At 32.0% G+C, this 27,523-nt stretch overlaps 1 protein-coding gene across 3 annotated transcripts in view; it reads left to right on the top strand.

Moving 5' to 3' along the window:
* The first annotated feature begins 13,822 nt into the window (after positions 1–13,822).
* Positions 13,823–27,523, top strand: part of LOC140438377 (uncharacterized) — a 66,208-nt gene continuing 52,507 nt past the window's right edge. Inside the window, exon 1 of one of the 3 annotated variants that reach the window (XM_072528055.1) lies at positions 13,823–14,227. The gene's annotated coding sequence lies outside the window, so the exon portion shown is untranslated. The remainder of the gene's footprint in view (positions 14,228–27,523) is intronic. The other 2 variants (XM_072528054.1, XM_072528056.1) reach the window with 2 other exon arrangements.

Raw genomic sequence — 27,523 nt, forward strand, 5'->3', positions numbered from 1 at the left:
AAATTTGCTAAAACAGGGAGATTCCCTAAGCTTTTTAATATTCAACTTGATTATGACTAAAATAATAAAAAAAGTAAGAACTAAAAAAGGATACCAAATGGGAAAAAAACAAAATTAAATAATCTGTTATGCAGATGACGCAATACTACTGTCTCAAAGTGAAGGTGATTTACAACGTATGCTGCATCAATTAATAAAACTCCCAGAAAATTTAACATGTTAGTTTCCCAAAAAAAGACAAAATGCATGGTTATAACAGAAAATTTACTAAGACGTAAATTGGAGCTGGAAATTCAGATAACAGAAAAAGTAATGAAGTTTTAATATCTATTCATCACACTATCTAGCTACCAAAAGCTCGAAACAGAAGTGGAAGATCAAGAGAATAGAACAAACAGAGCCGCTGGTTGCCTGATTGAAACAATATGAAGAAACAAAAATATCGAGAAAGAAATAAAAGGCAGAATTGACAAAACAGTCATCAGACCAATAATGACATACGTGGCAGAAACACGACCTGACACAGAGGGGACAAAAAGAATGTTAGAAACAGTAGAGATGAAAACTCTTAGAAACTCGATAATAAGATGATATGCGACAGAGCTAGACTTACAGATATACTACGTAGAGGCAAAGTGGATCAATTTCAAAAACAAAAAGAAGAAAAAGATAATCTTGACACAAAGTATATGGACAAAGCCAAAACAACACACGTAAAATATATTGGGCGAAGATTAGGTACAATTTAGATAAAAAGAATGTCGACGTCGACAAATAGAAAAAATATGTCGACGACAGACCAAATATTTGTATTAAAAAAATTCAAACTATGTGCTGCGAACATAAAACAGTAGTATATGTTGTGTTTATCGACTTTAAGTAGGCTTACGACATGATAAATAGGCAACATGTGTACGAACTAATGAATGAGATGGACTTTCTAAGTAAAATTGTCAGGATGATAAAAATGACCATGGGAAAAAACAAACGAAATAGCATAGAAGGACCATCAATCAAATAATTTTGAAACAAAGGAAGGATTACGTCAAGGAAGTCCACTATCAACGGCTCTGTGTAATCTTAAACTGGACGGAATAATTAGATAAAGCTCAATAAATATGAGGGAAATAATATTTTAAAAAAGCCGTCAATGTATAGCATTAAAAAATAAAAAAACTTAAAAGCTTAAGAAATAATATAATAAAAAGGACCAAACAATTTGGGCTTTTAATAAACAAATAACAAAAAAAATACACGATTGTTGAAGAAATAGATAAAGAAAAAGAAGACAATTTCACGCTAGAACCGATCGAGAAAATACATGCATCTTCCAAATAGTGTCACTCGAAACTGAGGAGTAGGCAGATTGAGACGTCAGTGCCGAGAGACAGCTCTTGTATATATACAGAACACGATACTGGTACGTCTCGAGTAAGGAGAGTAGGCAGATTGACACCCCGAACTGGAACGGAACCGTACTCTTAATAATGGCTCCAAAACGGGTGCCGAAACGTCGAGTTTTAAATTTTCAACGTGGATCTTCCCGTTTGTTCAATTTTTATGGCTTCTCGGATAATTCTTGGCTTATAAAAGCGGATGGGGGCTATGGTGCTGGAGGTTTCAAAATCAATTTTGTGACCTGTATGAAGATGTTGTTGACTTAGAGCTGAAATTGAGTCGGAAGTGCAAACACAAATAGAATGTTCATAAATCCTATTTCGGATTCTACGATTTGTTTGGCCTATATAGGATCCGGGGCTGTCTGCATGACGTCACAGCGCCCGTGATAACGTCACATATCTCATGTATACAGCAGTTGATATATTGTAGATCCATTTGACATTTCCCAATTTTCGAATAAAAATATTCATTATTTTCTGAATTATGGGCTGTTAAAAGATCTTGGAACACCCTGTACATAACTTTTCGATATTGTTAAATATAAAGTTACGTTACTTACGAACAATTTAATTTTTGATCAGTTTCATATACCAAAGGAAAAACTTTTAGATTTTAAACATTTAATAAAGAATAACTATTATAAAAGTTAATTACAGTTAACAAAAAAAATTAAAATTTATAAAAAATATCTGTGGTTACTAAGTTGTCCGGTATAATAAGCTATTTGTAAATTCGATAAATAATTATAAGCGTTGTTTTGAAACCTTAACTTTTGATTTGATTCTTGTTTTTAATAAAAATGACGTATAGGTATTCCCCAATTCTTGATTTGGATGTGGTATCTTTTGTATGTGATATATAGAATTAAACAAAGTTCTTAATCATTTAACTTCGACTTAGTCAAATAATTTTAAGCATTTAATCTCATTTTTTTTTATTTTCTATTTTTGAACATAAACTATTTTTTTGGCGTGTTCTCACGTCTCGTTATCAACCTTGCGACAGAATCTGCAATTTTTGTTAGTTCGTTGAATTGTATAAATGTGCCCCTTGAGGCGACAATATCCTGTTAGATTTGTCCCTGTAGTTTATTCGTAACAAGTTCCTGCAGGCACATCGCTACAGTATAAATTATCACTTTGAAGGTGATATCGCGTTAGTGATTACCCAGTCTGTCACCAATGCTTAGCTTTAATTTTCCCCGCATTACCCCAGCTCCAACTCCTTTATCGGTTTCATAGCCATCTGTATACCAGCATTGATCTGCCATTATAAGATTCGTTTTATTCGACTTCCGTCCGTCCCTTCCTGTAAAAAAGATGGTAAACGGCTTTTCGAAATTATATCCAGATGCATTGCATTGGAGGTGATTTTTAATTGTCTCTCCAGACTTGATCCAGGTATCCGCCTACTGTATGCTCCTACCTTCTCTTCCTTCTCTATCCATATATCTAATGGAGACTGGGAATGTTTGGATATACCACATCTAACAAGAGTTCTAGCTACAAATATTATTATCCCTAAATACCAAAACGAATTTTGCTACACTACTCTTAAAGAAATCTTAAGTAGCTATTCAGATCATATTGTGATCTATACAGACGAGTCAAAATCACCAACATGTACAACCAGTGCTTACTTTGTACCAAAAATGAATATTAAAAAATCATTTATTTTAAATAATTATTTCAGCATTTTTTCTGCTGAAGCATGTGCTATATACAAAGGTTTTGAATTGTGCTGAAAACCAGTGGAACAAAATTGTCATATGCAGTGATTCACTGTCAGTATTACACTCCTTGCAAAACTTTAAATTTACAATAAATAGCAATATATTCATCAAATTTTTCAACAGTTACTAAAACTATCAGATCCATATGGTACTAAATTTCTATGGGTTAAGGGACACTCAGATATTGTTGGCAATACTATTGCTGATTCTATAGTTAAAAATCCATTACAGCATCCACATAATGGTGATAGAAGAATTTAACACATGTGACCTACTTGCCTGTATCAAACAACATATTAAATTTAAATGGGACAGACAATGGGTTCAGTTTGGTGAAAGCAGGGGCACTAATTTATACAAATTACAACCAACAGTAGATGTAAAACAATTTTACAAAGATGTCACACTAAGCAGAAACACAGTGTCAACTGTCTTAAGATTAAAAGTAGATCATGGATGTTTTCCGAAACATCTACACAAAATAGGAGTTCTCCCAACAGACCGATGTGAGTGTGGAACTAGTATAGCTGATTTAAATCACATATTCTTCAACTACCCATTACATCGTAAAACAAGCACGTGGCTGCTAAAAGAATTGATAAAAGAGGGTTTAAGTACACCATTAAACGTAAATCTTCTATTAAGTGAAGACAATATAAAAATCTTTAAAATAATTATGATATTTCTTGTAAAAATTAAAGGTATGAGTGTAAAATTGATCGTATGCGTGAACATTTCCTTTGTATGTTTACCATATATGTTGCCCACCTACCTAACCGTGGTTTATGTCTTGTTTGTTACAATAAAGCCGCTCTGATAAATCCCTGAGCGCGAAAAGTGTCCTTGTACAATCCTGTATGAATGAATACTAATATTTATATGTAATTACGTGGCTAAAGGTTTCAAGCCAAAGCCAATAAAAAAAAATCTAATGGAGAAAGGTCAAGCATGAACTTCATGAAGGCGGTTGAGGTAGTCGACATTGCTCCTGTTATGATTAATCATACTTGTCGTTGAAGCTTATTTAACTTCTCTTTAGTGGTCATATTGGCTTTTAGACCACCATATTAGAGCTCGATATGTAATTAAAGGTCTGACTACAGTCATATATGGCCAGTATATCTATTTGAGTTTCATGCCCTATGTTTTTCCACATATCCTTCGACATGTCCAAAGAGAAAGCTTTGCTTTGTTGGTTATTTTTACCAAATGGCGTTCCATGTAAACCGCTTATCTAGAATTAGTCCTAGATATTCCCAAGTTTCAGGAATTTTGCACAAAACTTTTCAGACATTACAGATTTACCACTGTTAGTTTTTCTAATAGCTGACGTGACTCTTTCGATGGCAACTAGGAGTCCTGTTTGGTATTTCGTGTCTTCAATGGTATTCTGCCTTTAATTTGCAAAAGTTACTTCAAAATCTTGCAAAACTTGTATCTGCTAATTTACAATAAGTAGAAATATTTAGACTTTCAATTAAGCATTTATTAAAAATATCCCCTAGCGTTTCCAATAGTATGTCTGGTCCATACTTTACTAGTTTAATCGAAATGTCTCCAGGCCCTGGATCTCTACAGTTCTTAATTTCTCTGAATTCGTTTTTAGGATAATTTTGACTTAGTAACTGTACCCCTTCGTCATTATTACTATTAACTTCGCCAATTTCTTCCAGAAATGTTTTTCTATTTTCTGTCAGCAGTTGCTTGTAATGAATCTCCCACCTCATTGTTCTGAATTACATTTACGGAACATGGACTGTACCTTCTCTTCGTTATCATTGTTACCTTCGTCGATTTTTTCCCTAATTCTTTTTTATATTCTGTCAGTAGTTGTTTGTAATGAATCTTCCACTTCTTGTTCTGAATACGGCCCACCAATATCTAAAACAGAAATTATAACTTTAATATAGAGCCGTGAAGACCAAAATAAACATGGGACAGCAACTTACAGGAGGCACATTGAAAAATAGTGTCATGTCTACATAAAAAGAAGAGGAAGAGAAAAAGCGTTCAGTGTTTACGATATTGCGTAAATAGTCGCGTCGGTGCCTGAGACTGATATTAACTGCTAACCGTACAATACCACACTAACTAACGGTGCCACCAGTCTCGACGAAACGTCAAAGAAAGTGGGAGAACTCCTAACGCGGCGGACTTTTTCAAGGCATATTTGGGGTTTTTAGGGATATTTACAGTATCTGTGGGTCTGTGAAACTGTACGTGACTATTAAAGGATTAATGATAATGTAATAAATTTGATTCATTTCTTTGGTTTTCTCCAAATAGACGGCTATATTGCTGGTAGGTAACTTTTCTATTCGGCTATTGAACTCACCCATCAAAACGATCTCCATAGAGTTTCTAATTGTATTAAAAATGATTTTAGATATTAATGCTCAAATAGACAAAGAAGAACTTTTCTTAGGAAGCATTGGTAAACATTCACTTCATCAATACACCAATCAAAATGGAGAATTACTTATTACTATAAAATACAGATGCAGAATTCAAAGAAACAGGAGGGACAGACAGGAACAAACAAAAGAACAACTAGATATACAAAATTAAGACAACAAGATATCAAACAGAACTATGAGATAGAAATAGCATAAACATTGACAAATATAGGCGGTCTAGGCACCGAAGAAAATTGGGAAGAAATTAAAACAAAAGTAACTAATGCAGCAAGAAAAATCATAGGTAAAAAAAGAAACAAACAAAAAAAATGGTTCATTGACGAGTATGAAAAGGCCATATAGAAAAGAAATAAAGAACACAAGAAACATATGGAAAGAAGAACCAGAAAAAGAAATACAAGCTACGAAAATGCAAGATAGAGCACTGATAAAATATGCAGAACAGGGAAAAGAAAATACGAGAACGGTAATAAACACAAAATCTCAAAAGCAACGATGCAATTTAAGAGAAAGATACAAACTCCGAACAAATCTATGCAGAATTCAAGAAAGGCAAATAACCAGTGATCCAAAAGAAATAAAATCACTTTTAAAAACCTATTTCCAAACTATTCGCAAAAAAATGAGAAGCATATGGACATGCATCACATTGAGGGAGACACAGAAAATATAGAACCCCCGACGATGGAAGAGGTAAAACAAGCAATACGAGCACAGAAGAATAACAAAACTCCAGGTATTGGTAACGTCCCTTCTGAGCTATTAGGAAGATTTGAAGATTTGAAATGAGGAAAAGATCTTCTGCGACTGGAAAACCGGGATTATATGCCCAATCTATAAAAAATGGGATAAACTGAAATGCAAAAATTATCGCGGCATAACCCTCTTGTGCACAGCGTACAAAATTTTTATTTTGGTTTCCGACAAGGAAGATCTATAACTGACCAGCTATTCACAGTAACACAAAATCGTAACTGTCAGAGTACAAGGTGAGCTCACTAAGAACTTTTCAATAGTCAAAGAATTAAAACAAGGAGACGGACTGACACTTTTTAACCTACTCTTGAATATGTGATAAGACAGCTGAATATAGGAAAAGGTAATCACCTAACAAATAAATTAATACAGATTGCCGCCTATGCCGATGATATTAGCGTCATGTCTCGCAGAACAGAAGAGGCGGCAGAAATATATTCACAAATAAAAACAGGGGCAACAATATAAGCAACTTAATTCCTATAGAAAAGTGGGAAAAACACTATGAAAATTTACTCCAAGAGTCCAGATTGGAATATATGAAAGAAAAATACAGTATGAAGAGACAAACAAATAGTAACATTAATACTACTAACAACGAAGTCCGTAGTGCTTTAATTAAAATGAAAAACGGGCGAACTCCAGGACCTGGCAATATAGCTGTAGAGTTACTTAAAGCAGGAGTTTCACTCTTAATAGAACGAATAACTTTTCTAATGAATCAATGCTGCCAACAAATTAAAGTACCATCTGAATGGAAAACCGCTCACCAAGTGTCCATCTTTAAAAAGGGTAATTGAAAAGATCCTAACTGCTACAGAGGATTAAGTGTCCTACCTACTTTCGAGAGATTCTTTGGAAAGATAATAAATGAAAAAATACAAGATGAAGTAGGACATCTAATTAGCGAAGACCAAAGTGGATTTAGACCACTGTGCCTGGTAGATCTCGCACTGATAACTTGTTTTTATATTGTTCTGAAGCTATTTTCTTGTGGCATTTTAAATTAATTACTATTTAAATGGGAATAAGCCACAATTAAAGGTTAAAATACGTTTATTGAGGTTTCAATTTCCACTTCGGAAATCGTTCTCAAAATACAAACATTAGTAAATTAAACAAATATTGTTTTTTGTTACTTAGTGAAAAATTCTTCTAATAATTTAATTTTATCTGACACATCTATATTGACAATTCAGACATACCTTATACATTTTAAAGTAGACGACTTTAAAATGATATTGCCAATATTGTTGAGTTGCGTTCCTGGGACGACTTTACTTATAAGATAGTTCATTCGATTGCATGAAATCAACTTTAACTTGAGAATATCCGTCAGAAAAGATCATAACATGTAGTTCGTCTTTAAAAAGACAAATACATGTCATGATGACAGTAAAATTCTCCTGTTAGTGATTCCATAGTAAATTATGAGGGAAAAACCAGGAAAAAACCTCATAATACTATCCCGACATGGTAAGTATTTAATCGTGCATTTAGTTTACCTTCAATAAACACCAAATTCCGATTTTATATGTTTGTTATTTAAAAAACATAAATGATGTATTCTCTATATGTTACTGACTCACCAATACTGGTATTTTCCTTTTAATAACTTCCTCTTTCAATATGGGTAACCAGATCCTACTACATTCTGCCGAGGAATTCGCGACACAATTAGTTTCATTTAGCATAATTAGAGCCGCTTCTTTGATTTTTCTCTTTTTACCATCCGTTTCTTTTAGGACTATATTTGAATCATTCCATTGAACCCTATGTTCATTATCCCATGCGTGTTTACAGATTTGAGATCTATCAAATTCTCTATTTTTAATATAGGATTGATGTTCACTTATTCTAACATTTAATGGTCTTGATGTTTCACCTAAATAAAACTGATCGCATTCACAAGGTATTTTATAAATGCAATTCTTTGTCCTTTCTTGTTCATTGTTAGGTTTGGTTTTGGACAAAATAGATCTCAACGTGTTTGTTGTTTTGAATGTTGTTGAAATGTTGAATTTATTTCCTATCCTTTTAAGCTTTTCCGATAATCCTTTTATGTATGGTATTGTTATTTTCCTCGTATTATTCCTTGCATATGCTGCAGGATCTCGTTCTAAGTTGTTTTGTTCTATTCGATCGATTGTTGAAAATTCCTTATTTATAAACGATAAAGGATAATCATTTTTTAATAAAACAGATGTTAACAAATGTTTTTCCTCCAAGAACGAATTTTCGTTAAAACAAGTAATTTTGGCTCTATCGTTTAAGGATTTAATAATTCCCTTTTTAATATTAATATTGTGATTTGATTTAAAATTTAAATATCTGTTGGTGTGTGTTGGTTTTCTATACACCTGAGTTTCGTATGCAGTATCGTTCTTAGAGATTAAAACATCCAGAAAAGGTAATGTGTTATTATATTCCTTTTCCATGGTAAATGTTATTGTCTCTTCTTTATCGTTTATATCATTTAGGAATGTGTCCAACAACTCTGATCCATGAGGCCATATTGAGAATACATCATCTACATACCTCCACCATACTGAGGGTTTTAAATTTTGTTTAGAAATAATATTTGTTTCAAAATCTTCCATAAATATATCGGCTAATAATGGAGATAAACTAGAGCCCATTGCTAGTCCAAAACTTTGTTTATAGAATTCATTATTTAGTTGAAAGTATGTATTATCAGTACATAATGTTATTAACTCCATTATAGCTGATATATTTAGTCTTGTTCTAGTTGCCAATGTATCATCACTTTCTAATTTTGTCTTGACTATATTTAAAGTCTTATCTAATGGCACATTCGTAAATAAACTATTTATGTCAAAACTTACTAAAGTATTATTTGAATTAAATTCAATATTTGATAATTTATTTAAAAAATGTTGTGTATTTTTTATAAATGTGTCATTTTTATTTGCAATTGGTTTTAAAATATTTAATAAAAATTTTGATAGTTCACTACAAGGAGAATTCATGGTACTACAAATGGGTCTAAGTGGTATATTCGTTTTATGAATTTTCGGTACTCCATAAAAATGAGGGGTCTTACTGTAATGAGGTGTAATTAATATTCTCTGATAACTGGGTAAACAATCTTTAAACTTGAATAAAGTTCTATATATTTTGTTTTCCAAAGGCTTTGTTGGATTCTTTGTTAATTTTGTATAAGGTCCGTTTATTATTAGATCTTTAATTTTTATTATTAGTGGCTTATTCCCATTTAAATAGTAATTAATTTAAAATGCCACAAGAAAATAGCTTCAGAACAATATTAAGAAACCGTTATGGGCCCAGCGTTATTCAAAATTTTCGGAGATTGGAAATTCTATACAAGAAACTGGCACATTGTAAAAATTTAATCAAATTTTTACGAAGATGTAGAGACAACAACCTAATACCAAAGGGTTTGAAGTTACGTCCAGCATATTCAAGCAGAAGGTTGAACAACATTCTACATAGAGCCAGCTTGTCCATGATCCGCGAAAGGTTACAATATCATAGATGTCATTTATTTTTTGTTGAACAAGATATTGTAAGTATTGAAGATTTACTTTTCGATATGATATCAAATTCTGATTTTGATCAAATTATTTTTAGTTTGCATATAGTATATGAAAATTCATATATTAAACAAAGAGATATACATTTAAATAAATTTAATATTCTATTAGAACAAAACAGTATACACACTTTAGATAACCTAAATAGAAATAATGACATTTTAGCGACAGTTGTCAATCTATCAAATAGACATTTAAATGAAACGGAGAATTTAATACTGTCAAAGGGTCTAAACTTTGCTGTTACTCAGCCATCAATTCCAAAATTAGACATAATAAGCTCAGAGGAAAAAATATCTCAATGTTTACCAACCCATGAAAAGGAAGAATACAGAGTATTATGTAAACTTGAATTGGAAAAGTCTATTAAAATTGAACAAAACATAAGCAAAGAGGAACTAAAGTCTATAAGAACTTTAAAAAATGACGACTCCATAATCACCCTACCAGCAGACAAGGAGAATACAACTGTGGTAATGGATAGAATTCAATATGAAAACAAAATTAAAGATCTAATAATAAACGGACCTTATACAAAATTAACAAAGAATCCAACAAAGCCTTTGGAAAACAAAATATATAGAACTTTATTCAAGTTTAAAGATTGTTTACCCAGTTATCAGAGAAGATTAATTACACCTCATTACAGTAAGACCCCTCATTTTTATGGAGTACCGAAAATTCATAAAACGAATATACCACTTAGACCCATTTGTAGTACCATGAATTCTCCTTGTAGTGAACTGTCAAAATTTTTATTAAATATTTTAAAACCAATTGCAAATAAAAATGACACATTTATAAAAAAAATCGGTTGCCTGTAAAGTCGGTTTTACGGGCGAAGATTTTACGTGACAACGTCTTTTTCTCGGTAGAATATTTATTAATATGAATATTATTAAATTGCACAATAGGAACAAGGAATTGAATGAAAATAAGAATTGCACAAATTTTAACTATAGAAATATATTTTGTTTACTAAAACATTGTACATGTAAACTTAAACTTAACTAATTTCTATTTGAGTGATTTTGTTGAGGATAGGACGATGATAGGAGAAATATGAAATGAAAGGAAGTGTTTCTGCTTTAATGTGTCTTGAACGCCAAGAACGCTCGAGAAAGACAGAGACACAAGCACGGAAGCACTCACCGATTTAACGCGCCTAATTCTCTAGTGCTGCGCGCGCAGCGGACCGATCATGTTTGAGTGGGAGAGAGACGCAAGGCATTCGCCGGTCCGGCGGGCCTCTCTCTCGTTCGGTGACTCACTGTAATAGACGTGAGCGGGCGTTACACTTTTTCATGAATGACTCCGAGCCACAACCTAATTTTAAGACGTTGTCACGTCAAAATACACAACATTTTTTAAATAAATTATCAAATATTGAATTTAATTCAAATAATACTTTAGTAAGTTTTGACATAAATAGTTTATTTACGAATGTGCCATTAGATAAGACTTTAAATATAGTCAAGACAAAATTAGAAAGTGATTGGCAACTAGAACAAGACTAAATATATCAGCTATAATGGAGTTAATAACATTATGTACTGATAATACATACTTTCAACTAAATAATGAATTCTATAAACAAAGTTTTGGACTAGCAATGGGCTCTAGTTTATCTCCATTATTAGCCGATATATTTATGGAAGATTTTGAAACAAATATTATTTCTAAACAAAATTTAAAACCCTCAGTATGGTGGAGGTATGTAGATGATGTATTCTCAATATGGCCTCATGGATCAGAGTTGTTGGACACATTCCTAAATGATATAAACGATAAAGAAGAGACAATAACATTTACCATGGAAAAGGAATATAATAACACATTACCTTTTCTGGATGTTTTAATCTCTAAGAACGATACTGCATACGAAACTCAGGTGTATAGAAAACCAACACACACCAACAGATATTTAAATTTCAAATCAAATCACAAATTCGTGGGGTTACAAGTCAGCATGAAGAAAACAGAATATTTAGTTATCAATTCAGATGCAAAGTTTGAAGTGTTGATAGACAGGGACATGGAAATCAAACAAGTGGAAAAATTTAAATATTTAGGTGTACTCATTGATAAGAACGGCTTGGGAGAAACCGAAATTAAACACCAAAATAATCAGGGACGTAAAATTGTAGGGTGCCTGAACTCCTAAGGTGGGATCGCAACATTTCCAAAAGGAACAAAAAAGAATAGGGCAAACCATAGTTGAATCAGTTCTTTGTTATGGCTCTGAAGTATGTACAATTAATGCAGACCTGAAGAGAAGATTTTTGGCAGTTGAAATAAATTACTTGAGAAGAAGTGCTATAACATCCAGGCTGGAAAGGAAGACCAATGAATCTATGAAATAACATGAATGCTACAGAAGCTCATTGACAGAATAGAAAGAAGAGATTTAAAATGGTTTGGACACCTATTGAGAGTGCCTGACGAACGTTGGCCCCAAAAGCTTCACAGATAAAAGCCCCCTGGAAGAAGAAAAAAAGGTTGACCTTGACACTCATGGAATGAAGGAATTAGAAAAGCGATGGAATCGAAAGGTTTGGAGGAGGAGCATGCCTTGAACCGGGAGGATTGGCGGAGGAGAACGGGAAAATGTATTGTATTTACAAGTTGGATTCTGTAAGGTATATACAAAAACAGGGGCAAAAGAGACCGGACTAGAAATAAATATTCGAAAGACAAAAAACTTAACACAGGCAAGAGCTAGGAAAACGGACGCACAGTTGTATTAGAGGACGATATTGATACTGTAGAAAGTTTCACATATCTCGGAGTTCACATTAAACACGGATGGAGCAAAAAAAGATTGCCAAAAAGAGCTCTAGATAGTAAAATTCAGGGCGCAAGACCAAAAAGAAGGGCACGAAAAAGATGTTAGGATAAAGTGGCAGCGGATGCGCTAAATTTACTAGACGTGAAAACCTGGAGAAGACCGGTGCGGGACCGTCAAGGCATAGTTTGGAGGAGAGCAAGGTAGGTTCTATTTGGTCTGTAGCGCAATTAAACAGAGAGGAGTTTGATATTCACTGTAATATTTTCATTCATTCATAATTTCATAATTTGTAATTTTATTCTTTAATGTTTCTTTTCCTAAACATTCAACTCACTGTTCTTTTTCTTTGTTTCGGTAAGGGGCATGTTAGCCATTTTAAGTTTTTCTTGTTCCGACAAAATGATGTTTATTTTGTGTTTTTGTCCCTGTATATTCCATATTGCCATATCCGTTAACAGTTTCCCTCATTATTGTAGTTTAGTTTATCCGTAGATCGGTCCGTGCATCCGAGGCGATGTTTGGGTTTTTTAGTAAGTTATGGTTAAACATAGAGCCGATACATGCTGCTAGAACCCTCCTTAGCACGGTTCTCCTTAACGATCTAGGAGTCAATTCGCACATTCAATTCATGCTTTCAATTGACATTGTTGAGAGCAACAGAAATAGTTCACAATAATGCGGCAAACGTTAAACAATGAATGGTTGGTGTTTTGTGATTTTTACAGGCCATTATTGTTTACAGCGCTTTATTCCACTTACAATCACACCCCAACTCCACATACTTATAATAAGTTAGTTATTTTTTTATTTATTTACCAAAATATTCACGAGAAATAATTAATATGGCGAAACAATAGAATCATATGCAAATTTAAAGTTAATGAATAGCAATTACATGTTTTTGTATTGTTTAAGCTTTTGATAGGATTTATCCCTAATCACACTAATCAGCCTCACAGATTTTTTGCAAACTCATGGTTCACTTGTTCCTCTTATTTTTTATTAATTTATAATTAGTCATTGGTTGTAATTTAACCTTTTAGTAGTTATTAACTTATGTATATAGTCCAAATAAAATTGTTTTTCAAACCACTTCTAGTTTAATTCAAACTGGTTTCACAAGCTGCTTTCCCGTTTGTGTAATTATAACACTTCTTATATTCTACGCCAAGGCTTTCGTGCCAAACAAGACAAAGCAAAAAATGTGATTTCTTTGTAGACAATTTTGCTAATACTATAATACTTTCATACTTTTAATCGCAAAGAACGTAATTAATTTTTATAAAAACCTGAGATGACTTGAAAGTACCACGAAGCAATTTTATTGATTGGGATCCAAAAAGTGTTGTGATGCACTATAGTTACCTATTTACTGCATCTAATTAGTTTTCGACCTTCGGTTAAAAAATACCATCTTTGTGTTTTACCACAGTCGGCGAGAGTATTCTGAAGTATAAACACGGCAAATAATAACGTGCGTTTTAATTTACAGGAAGCAGTTATAAAAGTAAGTGTACCAAATAATTATATAGACCATTTGAAAACCATACAAAACTAGGTAAATACTTATTTTGTGCAATTAAATTATTTTGCAATTACAATTTACTGATTTACTGTTCGAGTAATCATAGTCTTTCAAAACAAAATAATTTTTTTTATTTGATATAAGTTCATTGACTGTCGTAACAAGAGTTTTTAATAGGGGCAATGATAAAAAAAATCTATTTTATATTCCCCTTCATTCAACTTTTTTGCATGTGTAATATATGTTTATTTAAATCTTAAAAATATACATCTTTAATTTGTCTCCTCAGAAGCTGTTAGTTTATTCACAGTTGTAATTTTCTCGGTGTTGAAATGAACCGGTGATGGCAAGTGAATGTTATTCTTAATCATATTTGGTAACTCCAATTCCACGGTTCATTGAAAGTTTCTTAACATTGTGCACATTTTTATTCACCTAAAAATCATTTTAAAATAGACGTAATTTAGAGTTCACGATATTTGCAGGAAATATGCTACAATTTTTCTTTAAAATAAGTTTATTTTTATGTTTCGGAAATCGTTTCCAAATACAAATTTGTATTAAAAACGGGCCTATAAACTGCTTTAAAAACGTTAATTTTTGTATTCCCTGGTAGTTCTTTTCTGTTGAGAAATTTGTATAATACTTTGCATGATACAGTTTAAGCGCTTTCTTCACTCTAGTTGACTTCAGCTTTTAGAGATACAGTTTTTCTATTATTACTGCTAAGTATGTTAAAGTTTTAACTTGGTCCCTTTTTGTTCCTTCAAATTCTATTGTTAGTTCGTCTCTTTTCTCTCCTATCTGCATAAGTTTTATCGGTTAATATTTATCTTTATTCCGATTTCATGACTTCTTCTACTACTAGAATTGGAATAATTTGGAAATATGGAAAGACTACTTTTTTCCATACTTCCAAATTATTCTGTATTTTTTTTAGTTTTTACCATTATCACCACATCATCAACATATGCCCCTTTTCGAGATTTCTACTCTTTGGATCTTTCTTCACCAAACATTAAGATTTTTACCTGTAAATTTCTTTCAAAATTCGTCCATAAATATCATAAGTGTTGGGCTAGTGCTTCTCCCTGCTCTCTTAAATTTATAAATTATATATATATATATATATATATATATATATATATATATATATATATATATAATATTATATATATATAATAATAAGTTTTATTTTGGGGTTGCAGTCATTAATAGGGCAGGAAAGTGAAACTCTTTGTTATTTATCTAGCTTTCGCAAAATTTATTTGCTTCTTCAGGATATGCTAAAATATGGTATCAGTAAATATAATGAAATTAAAATTAAATAGTAAATGTATTTACTGATACCATATTTTAGCATATCCTGAAGAAGCAAATAAATTTTGCGAAAGCTAGATAAAGAACAAAGAGTTTCACTTTCCTGCCCTATTAATGACTGCAACCCCAAAATAAAACTTTATTTTACATAACGTGTCAGTCAATAATACCTAACTACTTATATATACAATAAATTGTTGGAAGTGCATTCTCATGATCTTTCTAGTTCTTTACACTATAAAATAAACCTTAATATTTTTTACTTAAGTTTTTATAATAACTTTTTTATATACATGTATGTTTATCACATGTTCTTTTGCTGTGCTAATTTTGTTAAATTGCAAACTATACCTGGTTTCAATTAATTGTTAATTGTTATACAACTTTAACTCTAAATGTCCAGTTTCGTAAGCTTTTTCATATTTTTAACATTATTGACTGCTACATGCCTTTGTAAGATGAACTGATGATGCCTTCTGAGCAGAAAGCGAAACGTCTTCAATAAATAGATGAAGTAGCCACCTTCTTTGTCTTTTATTTCTCCACTTTGACCGAAAAACCCACCACTCTTCGAGTGTACCTTAGTTTATATATTTATATATATATATATATATATATATATATATATATATATATATATATACATATATATATATATATATATATATATATATATATATATATATATATATATATATATATATATATTATACAAAACCATCAGTTTATTAGGGCTGCAGTCAGAAGGTTGGCCGAGATGTTAGAGAAACACCCTTTTGCCTTTTTCTCGAGCTTTCGGAATTGTTTTATTCCTTTTTCAAGACACTAAATAATCTCAACGCTTAGTAAGTTGCACTGACGAATTGTTATATTTTGTAAATATTTACACATTATATATATATATATATATATATATATATATATATATATATATATATATATATATATATATATAGTCATACTTTTTCTTTCCCAACCAAAGAAAAATAAATAAAAATATCCATCGGAATAAAATTTTAAGATATCATTATAAACAAAAATGTATATAGTAATTTAAGATAAGATTTAGTGTAGATAAGAATAGAAATTTGTTTGGCCTTTTTCCGTTTCAAACAAAATTATCAAAAAAACCTTTGTTTAGAATTAGAAGACATTTTACCTGTCTTAGTTAATCTTTTCATTGTTTGTATAGTCGAGTATTAAATGGCCATATTCTAATCTTTTGAAATATGTATAAATTGTGTATTGACAAAACCAATTTTAAAGTAAGCTATTTAGTTTTTCTCTGAAACCGAAACTAGGCTTTTCCAAAATCATGGTAAACACAATTTGAGCTTTTGATTGGACGGTCGTTTTTAAATGGGAATTTGTGAGCCGACCAGAAGACCGGGCGAGTTAGTGATATTTTGGTCATCGAAAGGAAACAGTCGTTGGTCTCAAGATAGGGTGTGGTTCGTGAGTTTGGAGACCGGCGTAACGAAAAGAAGTGAATAGTTTGCAGAAGGAGATAACAAGTAGATTAAAAGAGGTCCTTGTATCTACCGTGGGCATTTTATAAAGTATATGTGAAAGTATTCTTACGGCATCAAGTTGACAAAAGGAGGTCCTGGTGTCATAAATAAGTAGCTGAGTTTGGAGAAGTGAATCAGGTGTTTTTTGTGTAGTCTGCAGGAGGTTTGCAGAGACGTTAAGAAGGAGCCGAGGTGCCAAAGAGGAGAGATCACATCGTTGAGGAGACTGGACTTTTCTGGGTATGCTCCAACATACAACTCAAGAAGAAAATAAGCTGTAAGTGTTTGTACAATTGAATTTTATATCTGTGAAGGATCGGTTTGACATCATGGTCATTAGCATTCAAATTTAAGAACTGAGATTTTGTTAGGCTAATCAAAAGTTTAAAGTTTTGTTGTTTCTTGTTTGAAGTAAAGAAAATTTTAAGTAAAATTGGTTTTCACGTAATATAAATGTATGTAGCTTTATAATCTTATTATTATAAAAATTTGATTTATTTTCTTGTATGCTGATTGATAAGATAACGACAGAATTTAATAATTGTTTTATTCGTTCATATAAAATAAAGAAACGTAAATCTTTGTAATATAATATATTTGTATTCTTATCCTTTTTTCTCTATCCCGATAAAAGACAACTAGAAAATCTTTTGAATCCATCGAACACAGGTAATATAAGGATTATTTTACTTTTGATAACAAATAAGTTATAATTCTTTTTTATTGGCTCAATAAACTAAGATTAAAGTCAAAATAAACAATCATAATAATATATATATATATATATATATATATATATATATATATATATATATATATATATATATAAAATGTGTAAATATTTTATATATATATATATATATATATAAAATATTTACACATTTTATATATATATATATATATATATATATATATATATATATATATATATATATATATATATATATATGTATATATAATGTGTAAATATTTACAAAATATAACAATTCGTCAGTGCAACTTACTAGTCGTTAAAATTATTTAAAATAAACTTTGCCACTCAACATGAATAACACAAATATAAGATATAATAATGGACAATACATTCTAGAAATTTTGGTCAGGATAGTAAAACTTAGTTTATCTCATGACATCTTTTGATAGTATGTTTTACCTCTGATACATAGACAACAGAAAGAAAAAACAATGTGATTAAAATGTAATTAGTTGCTGTATATTGTATTGTATAAATGTATTGTTGGTAATATTGTATTTATTTTTCAAGAAATAAGAGGCCCATATTGGCCATATTTTTTAGACATGCTTATCCATCGTGGCAGTGATGGGATTCTAACAACGGAGTGGTACCGTAAACCTTGTTTTAGTAACCGTTTCATAATTTTTTATTCTTAACATCCATCCAAAATGAAAACAAATTTGGTTTTGGCCTTAAAAACTAGGGTTTTTTTAGTTAGGGTCACACATCGATTTCAGGGACAAGGGACTAAAAAAGTTGAGATCTATACTATTAGAGAACTCCTACCCCATAGGGCTTTTAAATAAACTCATTTTCGGTTCTCCTTTTCCTTTGCAATTTTCTAACAATCAAAATTTTCATAACAAATGAGGTCCGACAATTGACATTGACATACAACACTTCAATAATACCATCTAAAATAACTTATGGTTCCTTACCCTACATTCCAGTTCTGAGACCTGAGCTAATGAACATTTTCATAAATTTTAATGGCTTAAAAATTACAACTAAGAATTTGAAAACTGTATCGAAGTTATACATAAAGACAATACAGGAGTCATCGAATGTTGTTTATTCTATACCGTGTGTCAACTGCAACAACGTTTACATCGGAGAATTATCTCGTAATTTCCACAGTAGGGTGATCTCACATCGTAGTGACATAAAAAGAAACAAAATAAATGCATGTGCACTCACAGATTATGCAATAACTCAGAAACGTGAGTTCAATTTCCAGGATTCCTGTATTTTGGCAAAAGAAAAAAACCTTGCAAAACGTGTTTTTTTGGAAATGTGTTGAAAATCTAGTACATCTTGCATAAATAAAAAGTCTGGCATAGATAAATTGAGCAACATTTATTGTTATTTGAAAAACTTAAAAAATAAAATAAATATTAACTTCTACATATTCTTCTATGCATAACTGGTTGCATACCATTAAGACAGGTTAATAATTAAAAATCAAAACTACCCAATATGGGCCTCTTATTTCTTGAAAATGAATTACAATATTAAGAACAACTAATTACATTTTAATCACATTGTTTTTTCTTTCTGTTCTCTATGTATCGGAGTTAAAACATACCATCAAAAGATGTCATGACATAAACTAAGTTTTACTATCCTGACCAAATTTTTTAGAATGTATTGTCCATTATTATATTTTATATTTGTGTTATTAATGTTGAGTGTCAAAGTTTATTTTAAATAATCTCAACGACTAGTAAGTTGCACTGACAAATTGTAATATTTTGTAAATATTTACACATTTATATATATATATATATATATATATATATATATATATATATATATATATATATATATATATATATATATTGCAGTGTCTTGAAAAAGGAGTAAAACAATTCCGAAATCTCGACATTCCAAATGGAATACACACTATACAGAAAAGTATAAAGAATATAAAAATAAAATGATTTTTTAAATCATCCTCTTTCTCACAAAATTATATACGCCAATATGTACCATCTACATTAAACTCTAGCACTCTTACAGGGATAGAATTTATGCTTTCTCGAGATCATCTAAAGACATCTACATGAAATTTCTGAAGTTGCTTTTAATTTTCTGTTTCTTGTACAGTCAGTGCAATTGTAACTTGTGCTGCCTCTTTATCAACAGTGTTTATGATCCTTTTATGTTTTTTTTTTAGCAACGGATCCAACCTTCTTATATTTAGATACTATTATATTTATATTATTAACGAGATTTTACTTAAAATTATTGCAGCTACTAGACACACTTCTTTTTAAAATAAAGGTTGACAATTTTGTCACTGATTTTATATAAAAAAAATTAAATCTGAATCTAAATGTGGACAAAAAAGGTATAATCTTTAACCACCTGTTGTTTTTTGTATTATCTTTCTTAGCTGATCGTGTAATTTAATGTATTAAAATGCATGCAAATCGTGTTTGATTAATAGTAGCGTTCATTTACCTCTTTACAAACAGTTATTTTAATGCAGTAATGTCGAAAAATAAAAAATAAAAATAATGAAAAAAGTGATTGTGAAGAAATGAAAACAGTTAAAAATATAATTCTAAATTTTTAAGTAATACCACATAAAATACGAAATTTAAGTAATGATTTAGACAATTTAAAGTATATAAAAATACATACACTCCAGTAAATGACCGTTGTGGAGTGTAATTTTCCTCGTCACGATGCATTCTCTTGAAAATTTGGATATAGGTTCCTCTTACTCTCTACTTCACTTTCTGATTTAGTTCCAGAGTTGCTTTAACTTGGGTGAGGTGAAAGCCACCACTACTCAGGGGTGAAACACGTACGTTTGAAAATGATTTTTTTTTTTCAAAATAACTTAAAATGTAGTAGTGATACGGAAAAGAAGAAAAAATATAGTTTTTGCTTTTCGGACGATTTTTGTTTTTTTTTTTTTTTCTGTAAGACAAAAATAAGTGAAAAATATGAATGATATGTCAGATTTGAGTAGTACAGATTTTCTCTCCTAGATGGCGCTAGGAAAGAAGGATTTAAATCTAAAACAACTTAAACCTTTACATTGTTTTATAATAAATTCTACCAAGAACAAAATAGATAGATATTATAATAAAAACAACGATCGGTATTGCGCGTAAAAAATATCAAAAAAACTAGGTTGAAGAAAATTGAATTTCAAAGTTCAAAATCGGTATACGTAAAAAAATGTATTTTCTCGGCTTTGAATGAAGCAATTTTCTTCTTTTCCTTTAATCCAATGTAACCGGAATAGATACACCTAAATAAGACATTACAAGTAGGTATGAGTGATGGACTTGCTTATCTTAATAAAGTTGATTAAATAATTTCGCTGTTCTTCTTGTACACTTTTCATTTTCAAAAAACACGGAACTCACTTCAATTCGTTCTGCAATAAAATAATTCATTTTGAACGAATTTAAAAAGTACTTATTTGTTCTTCTCTTCTTAACATGCCATACACCAAAGTGCGTAGGCGACTATCTCATTACTAGAATTCTGTTCTTGGCGGCGTGACACAGCTCGCCTGTATTGTGTATTCCTGTCCATTCTTTAATATTCCTTAACCAGGTTAATTGTTTGCGGCCGGCTCCTCTCCTACCTTCGATCTTCCCTTGTAGGATTAACTGTGGTATTTCATATTTTTCTCCTCTCAATATGTGCCCAAGGTAACCAATCTTGCGTTTTTTGATTAATTCAAAGAGTTCTCTTTCCACGCCGGCTCTCTTAAGGACGTCATCGTTTCGAACTCTATCCACCCAAGGTATGCGCATCATTCTTCTCAATGACCACATTTAAAATGCTTCAAGTTTGTTGATAGATGTTTTTTTCAAAGTCCACGTTTCCATGCCATAAAGCAAGATGGACCATATGTAGCACTTGACCATTCTGTAGCGTATTTCGAAATTTAGGTTTTGATTACATAGGAGCGGTCTGAATTTCACAAAAGCTTGTCTTGCCATTTGTATTCGGGTTTTTATCTCTTGTTGTGGATCCGATTGGTCATTGATTGTGGTGCCAAGGTATTTAAAAGTTTTCACGCGTTTTATGCGATCGTCACCTATGCATATTATCGGGTTTTCTGGAGGGTTTCTGCTAATGACCATATATTTCGTTTTCAAAATGTTGATTTTGAGGCCATAGTTTTTACCTATGCTATTCACCCTATCAAGTAATAACTGCTGATCTTCCAAATTATCAGTTATAATCACTGTGTCGTCCGCATAGCGTAGGTTGCTAATTGGTATGCCGTTCACCTTAATGCCTAATTCCGTGTCTTCTAATGCTTCCGCAAATATATTTTCAACATATAAATTAAAAAGCATCGGAGAGAGTATGCAGCCTTGACGGACACCTTTCCGGATTTCAAATTCATCCGTATATTGGTCTTGATCAATCCTCACCTTTGCCATTTGGTTCCAGTATAGATTCTGAATAATTCTGATCTCCTTTTGGTCCATGTTGGCCCTATGTAGTAGTTCCATCATGATATCATGTTTAACATTGTCAAATGCCTTCTCGTAGTCGATGAAGGTGAGGTAGACATCTTTTCGTTGATCTAAACAGTTTTGTATTAAGGTGTTCAAACATAAAATTGCCTCTCTTGTTCCTAGTCCTCCCTTAAAACCGAATTGTGTTGACCCGCTAAGTTTTTCTAGTATCTTGTACATTCTTGAGTGTAATATCCTAAGGAAGAGTTTCAGCAAGTGACTCATTAAACTGATTAAGCGGTGTTCATTGCATTTTGTGGCATTAGCTGTTTTTGGGATCATCACAAAGGATGACTGCAGCCATTCTCGCGGAATGTAACCAGTATCATAAATTCTATTGAACAGCTTTACCAAGATTTCGATATTCTCCTCGTCTAGTAGTTTTATTGCTTCTATATTAATTTCATCTGGACCTGTTGCTTTATGCATCTTTGTGGTTCTAACTGCATATTCTATTTCACTTCGCATTATTGATGGCCCTGATAAGTTTTCGGAAGGAAGTTTGCGCGTTGGTTGTGTTGGTCTTTCCTCATTAAAAAGTCTTTCTGCGTATTCTTTCCACGCCATTGCTATCTCCTCTTCTGACTCTATGTATTCGTTTCTGTCGTTGCGTATTCTTGTTCTGTGGTGGCTTTTGTGTATATTCGATATTTCTTTGATCTTCTTATGTAGTCCAAAACTATCTCCTTTTTCCTGCAATTGTTCTATTTCGTTGCACCTTTCCACCATCCAACGTTCTTTTGCTTTCTTAATTTTCTGGCGAATTTCTTTGTGTATCTGTTTGTATTTGTCTTGATTACGTTGTTGTTTATGTTGCCTTCGCTTTTCCATTAGATCCATAATTTCGTCCGTCATCCATTCGTTATGCTTTCTCTTTCTGATCTGTGTTTTAACTTCCCTGTTTACTGCCAGAATCGTTCCTTTAATATCATTGACCATCTCTTCGATATCATCATTTTGTTCTATTATTCGCATTCTTTCATTAATTTGATTTGCATAACTCTTCTTCAGATTTTCGTCTCTCATCAGTTCTCTTGTATTTATAGGCGTGCTGGTGTTTGTATTTGTTCTCTTAATTTTTGCTAGTTTTAACCTCACATCTGCTATTAGCGGATTATGATCGGATGCAATATCAGCACCTGGATATGCTGCGATTCTTTTGATAGCGTTACGAAATCTTCTGTTTATTAAAACGTAGTCAATTTGGTTTCTAATTATTCGATTTGGACGGTCTCCTGGTGATTTCCAAGTATATAACTTACGAGGTGGGAGCTGAAACCATGTGTTCATGACAACAAAACCGTTCTCCTGGCAGAATTCACACAGCAGGTCGCCTCTTTCATTTCTAACTCCAAGGCCGTACTCTCCAATTATGTCTTCATATCTTCCTTTACCCACCTTGGCGTTAAAGTCGCCCATTATTATGTTTATGTCCTCTTTCTTTGTTAGTCTTATTGCTTTTTCCAGATCTTTATAGAACTTAGTTATTTCTTCTTCTGACTTATCTGCTGTTGGTGCATATGCTTGTGTCACATTTATGTTTACTGGTTTGCCTGTCATTTTGATCAACATGACTCGTTCGGAAATTGGAACAAAATCTGTCACCGATTTACTGATCTTCCTGTCAAGAGCAATAGCCACTCCATGTCGGTGATGTCTATCTGTTGGGTCACTACACGAGTAATACATAGTAATCTTATGTTTCGTAAACTGTCCAGATCCAGTCCATCGGACTTCACTGACTCCCATTATATTTATTTTTAGCCGATTCATTTCCTTTATAAGGTTGTGTAGTTTTCCTGGTTCGTAAAGACTATTAACATTCCATGTTGAAATTCGTTGGATATCATCTATTTGGCACCGGGAGATTCTTCGCACCCTCTGACCATCTAAGGCCTGCCCGGGACTGAGGGCCATTGTTTTGTTCTGCCATAATGAGATGAGTTATCCTGGGGAAAAGGTAGTGTTGTGGTATCCCGTTACTTTCAACACCGCAGTACCACAGCCATTCAAACTGTCCTAGTCATGCCTGTGGAATTCCAATAACAAGCCGGTCCAAGATAATTTCTTTTGCGCCTTGCGTTGGTACTGGTGATCGCTGCTGCCCTTCACCAGGGTTGAGGACTAGGAGGGATAAATATGGAGGGTGTAGGATAAAGGTTATGGGACATGAGATTCCATGGTGTGGGATGGTGGAATATCATGAGCTAGCGTGGGCAGGGTCGCTAATCCCTGAAGTAGGTCTGTTTCCACCGGGATCGTGAAAAGTACCCACCTGCTACCCTAACTACTTATTTGTTATCGCTGCTGAAAAGAATTTGTGATTAACATTAGCAAAATACAGTTATGTTTAGTTTTTAGGAGATGCAAAAATTTTAAAAATTAATGTTTTTCACAAAACAAGAGTTAATGTGGAAAAAAATCATAGATACCTGAATTATAAAGCGAAATACCTGTCTAATGGTGTACCACATATGGTATATTCTCTATTTAAAATTAAATGTTTGTGTTAGGTACATGCATGATACTATGAATAACAAGATAGGATCTTCCCGTAGCACAAAATCGGTCGTGTTCGCGCATGCCGTCATTGGAGAGCAGAATTTGAATTCTTGTTAAAGTTAAATGGGATTTTTATGCATTCTGTGATGAAATTATTCGATTAGCAAAATGGTAATATTAAATAAAGGTTTAATAATTACAATATTCGTACACAAAAGGATATCTCCAAACTATTTATTAAAGATTATTTATTGACGCATACAAAAAACTGACATTACGAACGTGCAGCTCTCCAATTACGTCACGACTTATGCGCAATATCTTATCTTCTTAATCATAGTATCATGGGTACATGAAGGAAGGGTTGACAAATCACAGATATCTATATCGTTAAAATATGACCTCTTTGGAATCAAAATCGACCTGTTTTAATATTTTCACAAAATGAAATAAATGTTGCCAAATAGCATTATGGACGTCTTGGGTGGTCTACCCTGTATATCATTATATGAAATAATATAAACCTTAAAGAAAGAGGTAAATTAAAAACACAGTGACAGCAAATTATTTTACGAAAAATTCCGCTTACAAGATTATTGTCGTGATAGCTTTCATTGTTTTACAAATAACATACATATTCCCAGGTATGTCAACATCTCACTAAAGAGCAATTTATGAAATTTAACAATTTAATTTAAGTATGGTATAATTATAAAAGGTAGGTCACACCATTTTCATCAAAACAGGTGTATAAAAACGATAAAAATTTAATCATTAAACTCTAATATCATCACTTAAATTAATGTAATCGCTTGCGATAGCTTAGTTTTCAGAGGAAATGTGTACCTGTTACTTTAAAGGTTAACATACAAGGTAACGTGTATGTAGAACAAAAGTATATTCACAAGTCAGTTAATAAAATTTTATATGAGTTTATTAAATTACTTAACAAATGTCAATTAATAGTTTTAATAAAAGTTGTGCGATCTGGACGAAAAATAAGGGAAATTAGCCGAAATTTTGAAATAACAGATTTGACATTCCGAGATAGAATGAAAATGGCAGACCTAAAAATAGGAATGTTGGGCCCAAAACCTGTTTTTTTTTAACAGCAAGCAGAATTAAAGGAGTATCTTTTAAAAGTATCCAAAATGTTGTCTGGTTTATCTACAGGGAACTTCGGAGATCTGTATTCTCCAACGCCGAGAAAAATAATATAAAGTACGCTTTTAATGCAAAAAAATAGGCATAAAGAGATTAGTTAGCAATATTCATGAAGCGAAATCTACAGATCAGGTAACGCCAGCCTGAAACTGCAAGTTTGAACAGAATTACCGCATTCAACTTGAAAGAAGTAAAAATATTTTTGTAATAATGTTGGAACTGTAATGAATAAATATAAATTTTCATAAGACCGTATTTATAATACTGATGAGACCGGTATTACCACTGTACAAGAGTAAAGATTTTGGAAGAAAAGGGCCAAAAATTAATAGGCTCATTGTCTTTGTTGGGAAAGATGTAAATAGGTCACTATTCTTTATGCATTTAGTGGCCCAGTGAAATGGCCCAACGGTGTAATATTATTTAGAGAATGGCTAAAACATTTTTAACATCGTGCAAAGCCACCACAAAAAAACATTGGCATCAAACGATTTTTACAAAAACACTGGTATTGTGTTTATACCTCCTTATACCTTCCATAGGCTACAGCCCCCTAGATTTAACATTTTAGGCTCTCCTCAAAAAAACCTATAATAAACAGTAAAATATATATGTGAGCAAATCCGTTTAAAAAAATAACTCACTATAAATTAGCTGAAATATTTAACTTGGCTGGCTTACTTAAACTTAAACTGGCTTATTTAAACGTGGCGACAAGGGATTATATCATATCTGGTTTTAAAGCTGCATGCATTTTTCCGTTGGATTCAGATAGATTCCATAATTAATTAGATAAATCAGATTAAGAATTTGCTCCAGTTTTATCAGAGGAACATATTCAATCAAATATAATCGATAAGAAAGGTGAAGGCGTCAGTGGGTTTTCAGTGGGTCCTGGTCCATCTCACATTTATTCCCAATCAATATCTAATGGTTGTTCCCAGTCACTTCTCAAAAATTCTAGACACCCTCAGATATGTTTAGCATTAGTTCTCAATAACGCTGAGTCATCTCAGCCGACACCTCCTCTAACTCCTGGTAAACCAGATGGTAAGTCCACATATGCGCCTCCAACTTTTAATATCTCAATTAAAAAAATAGCCCGTATTCCAGATAGTACAAACTTATAAACAACCAAGATATGAAATAAAAATAAATCCCTACATTCTGAGATATTATATAATATCAACTTTAATAGAAAAACAATTGAAGGATGTTAAAAAAAAGGCAGAAGATAATGACAACTAAACAAAATAAAAAGTGCAGCATCATAGCAAAGATAAAATCCAAAAATGTTTTAAAAAATGAAAATGGTATAAAGTAAAGAAACTCCAAAAACCGAAAAAATTCAAAATGGAAAATCACATGTAAGAAAAGTAAAATTTGATGACAGTTCAACTTTGAAAAAGTCATTGGATGAAAAACAAATTTGTGACGATGATGAACTTGATGATTTAGAATTATAGGAAAAGCAATTGGGTTATATGCAAAGAATTTGGTAAAGAAAAATGAACTAGGGTACCTACCGATTCACGTTGTACTTTATATGGGCACATGCCGACTGCCGATGTAGATGGACTTAGGATTATATTTGTGACAA

The sequence above is a fragment of the Diabrotica undecimpunctata genome, chromosome 4 (genome assembly GCF_040954645.1).
Source record: "Diabrotica undecimpunctata isolate CICGRU chromosome 4, icDiaUnde3, whole genome shotgun sequence".
Lineage (NCBI taxonomy): Eukaryota > Metazoa > Arthropoda > Insecta > Coleoptera > Chrysomelidae > Diabrotica > Diabrotica undecimpunctata.